The sequence below is a fragment of the Mizuhopecten yessoensis genome, unplaced genomic scaffold (genome assembly GCF_002113885.1).
Source record: "Mizuhopecten yessoensis strain PY_sf001 unplaced genomic scaffold, ASM211388v2 scaffold4823, whole genome shotgun sequence".
NCBI classification, from domain to species: domain Eukaryota; kingdom Metazoa; phylum Mollusca; class Bivalvia; order Pectinida; family Pectinidae; genus Mizuhopecten; species Mizuhopecten yessoensis.
The window spans coordinates 723,439-732,238 of record NW_018405739.1 but is presented as its reverse complement, the minus strand read 5'-3'; the positions used below and the strand labels follow the sequence as shown (position 1 = coordinate 732,238).

Sequence of the window (8,800 nt, the reverse complement as noted above, 5' to 3'; positions counted from 1 at the left end):
CAAATTATTTACTATTTTTATTGTGTGCCATACATAACATTGCTCCGGATTGAACTTCACCACAAGTCAACTCTGAAACATATAAATAAAACTATAGCTTATAAATTATATCAACCAAAAACAAAACTCGAGTAATGAGAATGAATCATAAACTATGTCTTTCCTACTCAGACCGTGGAATAGTAAGTAACCTAATCAATAAAATAAACATCGCCAGGACTACACTTTTATTAAATGTTTGTATCTAATAACTAAATTTCAAGTTAACATTTATTTACAATATAACAATTATCGTTGCCTTGCTACCAATATGTGACAAACGTTACAACGTTGACCAATAATTACCTAAATATGTGACAAACGTTACAACGTTTACCAATAATTACCTAAATCAGGATAGGCTGTACAAATTATAATGTTGTAATATATGTCAGGATTGAAGATATTTTCACTTTGTTTTACTGACACATACTATTTCCTAGAATTGACAGAAGGACATGGTTACGTGTACGCAATATGGTGCATGAGGCGGGTTCACCCCGCCTTGTTTGCGGGTTCATATGTTATTGGTTTTACTTAAACGCCTCTTGCAGATCAAATTTTGCCTCTGTATGTTGACAAATATTGAACATTTTATTTTTGTTTAAAGTTAATCGTTTGACACAGACTTTTGCATTATTTATGATAAACTTTATACATGTTATGCTGTACAGAATATAAGTAATACAGTACCCTTCGATTGGACTCTTTGCACAGGTACACCTTGGGCAATTACCGTCGTTCTTGAAGCCAAAAGGACAAAATTTTCTGCATGTAGCCAAACATGGCAGTGATAGCACTGTGAAATAAAATATACAAAAGTCAGAAGCGTGAAGCCAGATGGTTTGGTTTCGTTTGTGTACAAGATCAGATTAAATAATTTGGTAATGTGCACGTAACCTAAATGAACCAATGTATGAATGAAACTATTGTAATGTTAATTAAAGTTTTACTTTTGTCAGTTCACGCCTGTATACTTTCAACACTTTAGAACATTTTCTTATTGTTATTCTTTTCTTTTGTGCCCCTAGCTAAAATCATACTAAACCCGAAGTCCGGAATAAAAAGTTACTTTTTGATTACATGAAGACGGAAACATCCATCCACCTACAATATATTTGATACAATCTTACTACAAAGTTAGTATTTTTTTCATTGGTTTACAGTACGTTAGATAGTCCACTTTGGATACCCATAGAGTTGGATTGTTAATTCTGATATGTTTCCCTTCGTCTATTCTACAATACCTGAGTCGCCTCCAATCTCCTGTTCGTTCATGGAAATCAAATTGTGTGCTTAGATTTGTAAACATATAACATAACTGCAGTCACGTGTCTTGCAAAGAAATCCGATAATAATTCATTTGCAGAAAAATAAAGTGATGGCATAGCAGCAGTGTAAACATCAGATTTCTGGTTTGTGAAGATTGTTTTTAGAAAGACTACAATTACCACTGCTGTGGTGATATCATTTGTAAAGAAACGATGTCATCGAAAAAGCATAAACAAACACACTGAGGTACAAGACGTCAGGCGCGTGGATATATATCTTAGTCATTAAGAAGGGAAACAGGTGTGAAAAAGATAACATTCTCAAACTCTCACACGAAAACAAACACCAGAAACCTTTCGACTGACCCGAAATACTATTAAAAATAACGCAACATAATGTTTCCTTTCTATAATGTCATATTCTACTATCATTTCACTGACAACATGTATTTTTTTTGCTGCATTTGATCCACATTTGTATCATATAACATGAGTAGCACATCATAATCTCCCACACATCGAATCTGAGTAAATACAACTGTTTATATAGAGTACATACATTTAAAGCTCGTTACTGTGGTCATCGCCATCAGCATCAGCAGACAAAGAGCAATATTCGTCCCCTTCATGTCGAGATTCGCAGGAGCCCAAATTAGTTAGCAAATCGGTTTGTGTGGGATCAGATTTGTGTACTTATAGTCTGGGAGTATTTGTAATTCTGTGAAAAACCAACACCTGTTGCTGACAGTCTATCGGTCATACCGACACCTGACAAATTATATGGAATATAGTTTGATGTGTTTACTGCCTGCCATGTCTATGTCTAGATAATATGGCAGATCGACATTTTGATGAAGTAACTTAACAACATCTGTTTACTGGTAGCGCGCCTAAACGTGTAAACTACACGATAGGTGTTGATCAATAACAAATAAATAACAAGTATGCAGAAATATTTTGTATGATTAGCAAAACGGAACCAAGTTGAATGCTGAAGTAACTTAACTTTAGATTTTCTAAAAATAACATGATTTTAAATGTTTACTGTCGTCTTAATCCAAATATCTATTACACAGTAACTTCTCTAGCGCGAATAATATGAATGATTTCCTGGAATTGGAATTTTGACCAGCTAAAACACGAGTTACGTTCAGGTTTCCCAGGGATGTTTGGACGCTCAGATACTGAGAATACTATTTCTTCCATGAGATGTTAGGATATTACAATATGAAGTAAAGTTTTCCTATGATGTAAGGGCGCCAGCCTACTGAGTTAACTTTATGGTTTCCTAGGATTTTAGAACGCTACATATCAACTAAGGCCGCTAAAATACGAAAGTTTTCCTATGATGTTAGGGCGCCAGCCTACTGAGTTAACTTTAGGGTCCCTCGGATGTTAGAACGCTACATATTAACTAAGGCCGCTAAAATACGAAAAGTTTTCCTGTGATGTAAAGACGCTAAGGTAACGAGTAACACAATGTATCTGCTTTCTTACAAATATTTTAATCTTGGCATTGAATTCACATTCGCTACACACATATTTGCTTTTTCTATCTATTCCATTTTATTGGTAACTACAATTATCGACACGTATACAATACAAGAGAGCCTAACCAGCTTTTTATGTAAGTAAATTCTTTGGAAAAAACTGTAGGCCTAGAACAATATTTATAAGTTTCCCCTTTCATCAGCACACATATGCTATTCATCATTATGTGTCCGACCAAGGGCCGGTATCATTTGATAATGACTTGGGCGCGTAGTGTATTCCGATTTATTTTATTTGCAACAATCGTCCTATCATTTCACTGCACCGAAGCCAACAGGTTGTCAATAGGAGAGAAGTGTTAATGTAATCTCGTGGCTGATGTAGTGTACACCGTGTCCCCGTCGACCCTCGTGACAGATTAAAACTAAAACCTAACACGGTGAGAACATGTGTTTCCATGTTCCCTTTTGCGTTCTCGTTTTTATTTCCTTACTCCCTACAATGCTAACACATTGATTGTGATGGATTCGTGAGGTGTATCCATAAAAGTCCTGCAGCTCTGAAGTCCATTTTACACTTTGGCTATCGCATACTTAAAACTAATTGAAGGAGAGAAGTAACGTTTCCTATGTAGTGTGTAGTTCACATGTTTTGTGGTTTTTATTTACATAAGATTGCAGCAAACTACTTCAATTTTTTTTGAACGACCACATGAACTGTGTCTCTAGATTCCTAGCAACGATGCTATAAGAGATTACTACTGGTCTGAATAGTTTTATACCTATATGTTATTGAACAACTGTTGCAACAAAGGTAGATAGTAATGACAAAACCGTATACCTGAACGTGCAGTCGAGCCGATTGCAGCGACTCACAATCTAACACCTACAGACCTATTTATATGTTTCTTTAAAAACTGATTTTTGAAAGGTAGATTTATGTAGATGAAGCATGTGAGAGAGTTCACTGTTCCTATTACAAAACATTCGGAAACCTAACTGTTACCTCTTTTTGACTATCGATTTCACATAATATTTGGCCTAAAGTTACATCATTCGCGACCTGTTTTCCTCATCCAATAGCAATTTACACTATGTAATCATTCTTAATTCTGTCAATTAAACATTCCTCCCCGCACAGAGAAGCGTTTTAAGTAAGTCAGCATTACATTGGTGAAATTATTGAAATTCAGACAGAGAAACACAGCCGACTAATTGTGGGTACAATGTTAACATTGTCCAAAATGTCCAACTTTTTCCAAATACAGCTAACCTGACTGACTTCTAATCTTATGGCATAAATAACTTATTTAAGAAGATCTCATTCTGTGATAATATATATATATATTTATGTCCAATCTGCAAAATGTGATAGAAATGTATTCTTTGCCTTTTACCTGAATAAATAATATTATTATTATTAACAGACACTAGTGAAATATATACAAGTTTATTAGATCCACGTGAAATAAGGATGCCTCGTTGAATTAAGGAGTGGGTTGAAAATGATGTTAATACTGAACCACAAGATTTTTTTGAAGACGTTTTTAAATTGGAATTTGTAAAGGGCCTGTTTCCAGTAATGTTAATTCTCCATAGGAGCCTGCCCCCGTATAATTTCTTATCTAGCTCAACTACTGTTTTTTTCTTTTCCGAAGAATAATTTTACACCTTTCCGACACCCAGATTTCATAATTTCAGTGAAAATGTATTTTTATAAAGTTGTCAATTTCAGCATCAAAGACATAAGTTCGTAAATAAAAGAAGGTTATCTCGAAATTGTAATTCGCAACATAGTATAAATTTCTTTTGATAAATATTTCCAAAACATCGTGTTTATTCATAAAACAAAAAAAAAAATATTCTCGGATGAAAATGCACTTGCAGAGACACAATTATGAAGAAAAATGCCATAAAATTGCAATTTTCTCCCGTTATATAGTTTTGGATGCAAATTTCCATCAGAAAATCGGATAGAGCTTTACTTGTTTCATATGTGTACCAAAAATCAGCTAATTCCATGTGGTGGAACGTTCTCATATCGCCGCCTGAATGTGGTTGTAAATTGAAAGAAAAGGGGAAATGAGTAACAACCTTGTCTGAAACCCTATTATATAGCTTATTATATACAAACTTTTATATTGAATATCAGAGCGGATATTTTCATGACAGTTTTATGATGTGTAACGACTAAATAAACAGTATCGATATAAAGATTTACACTGAGGACACCCTGATACATGAATACTGTTCTATCTCAAGTTGTCCTCTTCTGAATTTTCTGATCGTGTGGCCTTGTACATTTATCCGTATCTTCTTGTCTTTGTCTATACGTTTACGGAATCATTGACTCGACGCTAGCTATTCTTGTCTCACTTTCCTTGTTTTATTGTCCCATCTCCAAAGCGTTGTGGCTCTGTCAGGGTTGGGACCCTGACTTGTCTCACTTTCTTTGTGCCTGCCGACCACGCCACATCGAATAGATAGATTATCCATATGAAATACTTTATTTTGTTCTAAGTAATCAATCAATTCTGCGCTTCTTGGAGGTATTGAATGTGATTTATTATATTGTCTTGTTATTTTGTGTAATTAGTTGTTCGTTATTTATCACACATTTTCGCATAATTGTACCAAACTACTAAGTATTAGCTGTTTACAGCAATCATCGGTGGCTTGCTATTTTGTTACTTTATCGACGCTTCATAAACCAATCGTTATTGTTTCAAGATGGAGGGTAAATGTGTTGGAGAAGGGTGTCAAGTATACTTCAAGAAACGTAGTGGCAATAAGAACAGAAGTGCACGCAATGTAAATAGTCCACAATATAAATGGCTCCTAGATACGCTGGTGCAACAAGGATTGATGTCAGCAAAGGAACAAGCACTTATTTGCCAGAAGTGCTACATGAAGTATCTTCGGAACAAAAATCAGCCTGAACCTGAACCCGAGCAGAACCAGGAAATAGAGGAAGAAGACGACTCCCCGTCCCATATCCTGCCGTTGCTGACCCTTCATGATCTTTTGAATGGATCATCTTCACACAAAAAATGCTGTCTCTGTCTTGTTACCTTTGCAAGAAATGGAACAAAATCATCAGTCTTACCAAAACGTGCAAGACATCACCTGATCTATTCACACAAACTGTGGTGTCCCACCTCATCCCGCGTCTGCTCCATTCACCTTATTGGTAACGACTTAGATCCGTCTACAGAGGTTGTCCTTGATGGTAGAGGTTCCTTGGAATCTCAGTTACCATCAAAATCGTCCGAAATCATTAATGACCTCCTAGAGGTGTCGCACGTCCTTTCACAGAACCAGTCTGCGTTTACAATAAGCTTTTCTTCTCTTGATGACTCGGCATGCATGGCCTGGACAGGTTGGTCCAAAGATCAGTTCCTCGAAATCCACTCGCACTGTTCCCCATATCTTTCATCTGGTATATATACCAAGACTACACACGATGCTCTATTACTGTTCTGGGTAAAACTGAAAACCGACATTTCCTGGAGTCAGTGTTCTTCTCTTTTTGGAATTTCCAAGTCAAGTGTGTCCAAAACTTTCCACTCCATAGTACAGGCATTAGACACATCGATAGTCCCACAATTTCTAGGTCCGGATCACTTGACAAGAGAACAGTTGCTCGGGCACAATACTGTCTTTTCAGAAGCATTTTTTGGAGATAAAGCCACTGCCATATTAGATGGCACCTATATTTATATCCAGAAAAGCTCCGACCACAAGCTCCAGAGAATGTCCTACTGTGGCCAGAAGAAGAGAAACTATCTCAAATTCATGAGCATCGCCTTACCAGATGGCTACATTCTGGACACAGTAGGACCATTCACTGGCAGCGAAAATGATGCTACAATTACAAAAAAAGTCATGGACAAGCTAGTTACTTGGCTACAACCAGACGACAACGTTGTCGTTGACCGAGGTTTTAGAGATGTCCTACCAGTTCTCGAAGCCTCTGGCCTCAATGCTAGCATGCCGTCATACCTGAAACCCGGTCAAAGTCAACATTCTGACGTCCAAGCAAATCTTGACAGAACTATCACCAAATCGAGGTGGATTGTGGAATCCTATCATGGTCGTCTGAAACACTGGACGTTCTTCCGAACGCAATTGGTGTCTAACAGCTTTATCAATGTCATCGAGGCTTTGCTTCGAACCGTCACAGCCTGTCTGAATGGTATTAGAGGACCGATCTACCAGAGATCTCCAGAGAGAGATGCCAAAGATAGGCTAATGGCTGAACGTATGAAGGACCGTTTGACAACACCGAATGGTTTAGCTCAGAGAGTCAAGACAGATCCGGATCTATCTAGACGGGCAAGGTCCGAGTTTGTCAAGATGGATGCATCTTCCGTACTGTTTCCCCGTCTCGATCTTGATTACTTGAGAACCATTACGTGTGGAACGTATCAGATATCTCTGGCTCCTGGTTACATCGCCGAACATTTAAGTGATGACGGAGACTATGAGGTGTGGCTTTACCAGCACTCCCCAGACCTTCTCCGATGTCAAATACATTCTCGACACAAAAGCCAAACGAAATATAACGTTTGGATACGGTTCACCGTTTCACCCGATGTTGAGGCCCCAATAAAGGACTACTACTGCCAGTGCCCAGTTGGAGAGAGAACGATGGGAATGTGTGCGCACATCTCCAGTATCTTGTACTACCTTGGGTATTACAGGACGCTGGAAAACCCTCGACCATTACAACCACAGGTAAAGAAATTCCGACAAAACTTGAAATAGTTTTCCATGCGGCAACGGAGTGCATATGTCGAAAGTATGTTTGGGGCTCGATATGAAAGATCCCCGTTACCATGTGACTAACCAAACTTATAAATATAGGTATTATACAATCGCCCGTAGCTATGAACACTCCCGTAAATGCGAAAACCAACCAAAATCATAAGGAACACGTTTTGTTTGTTGTTCTGTCTATTTGTCAGCCAATGTCTTCAACCACGGGGACTTGTGAAGTAGCCATCTTGGATTTTTTTTATGAAAAAGTGTTTCTCTCACTTTTTTTCATATCTGTGTACATATTCTCAACATACCGAGCAAATACTCTCGTTTTTTTGTTAATTATCTAAAGAAAGTCGAAAATCGGCAATTCAACCATAGGCTAATTCAACCCAACATTTGAAAATGTTCCACCACTTACATTTTGATGATTTTTCCTCTCATCAATAGCATATTACGTACTGTTTAATAGGATAAAAATTGGTTTGCATCCAACGCCCATAAAAGGGTGTATTCTCTAAAAAACACAGTTTTTGTGTCTAAAATGTTATCATCGAAAATGGCATTTTTGAGATTGTTTCTTCCATAAAACAGCCAAATGGCGCGATGGAAACATGATTTTTTGTCACAATCATGCCATGAATGTATTCTTTACGGTGACCATCATTTGATTAGATTTTCATTAATATTTTACATAACATGCACATTTTATCAACACTTAGACAGCTTCTGAAAGGTACAACTTTGAGGAGCCATAAAAAACAAACCAAGTGACCTAAATCTTTATACTTTATAGATTTGTGACCACAACGGCATGGGCAATGCACCACCAACAGGAAATTTGAATCAGAGAAGGGGCCGTTTTGGAAACCGGCCCTTTATAATAGAAATTCTATGGCGTTTTTAACATAGTGCAGATGTCAATATATATATAACAAAATATGTAAAAATCTGATTAACGCATTAAACACAACGCTTAGAACTATTATTCTTATAATCACACATTAATACTGGTTGTCTAAAATATTTGTTAAATGTGTGTGAAATAGAGGTCGATGATAAGGCTGTTGGACAATCCAACAGTATGGCTGAGTGAGAGGGCGCATTTGTATAAGAGTTATAGATGAATTTAATGTACGAATAGAAAGCATATGCATTTATATGTAAATGGTTTACAGGCTCAGAAAGAGCTCAGAATTTGTTGTTCGAGAGCAAGAGTCGGTATCTACTGGGTTAACA

General features: G+C 37.1%; 1 long non-coding RNA gene across 1 annotated transcript; it reads right to left on the bottom strand.

The window, feature by feature from the left end:
* LOC110449849 lies at positions 1 to 1,993 on the bottom strand. Its single transcript, XR_002462908.1, has 3 exons — positions 1,870 to 1,993; positions 733 to 838; positions 1 to 72 (listed from the first exon to the last, which is right to left on the bottom strand). It is a non-coding gene; the product is annotated as an uncharacterized LOC110449849 (long non-coding RNA).
* Between the last annotated feature and the right edge of the window lie 6,807 nt (positions 1,994 to 8,800).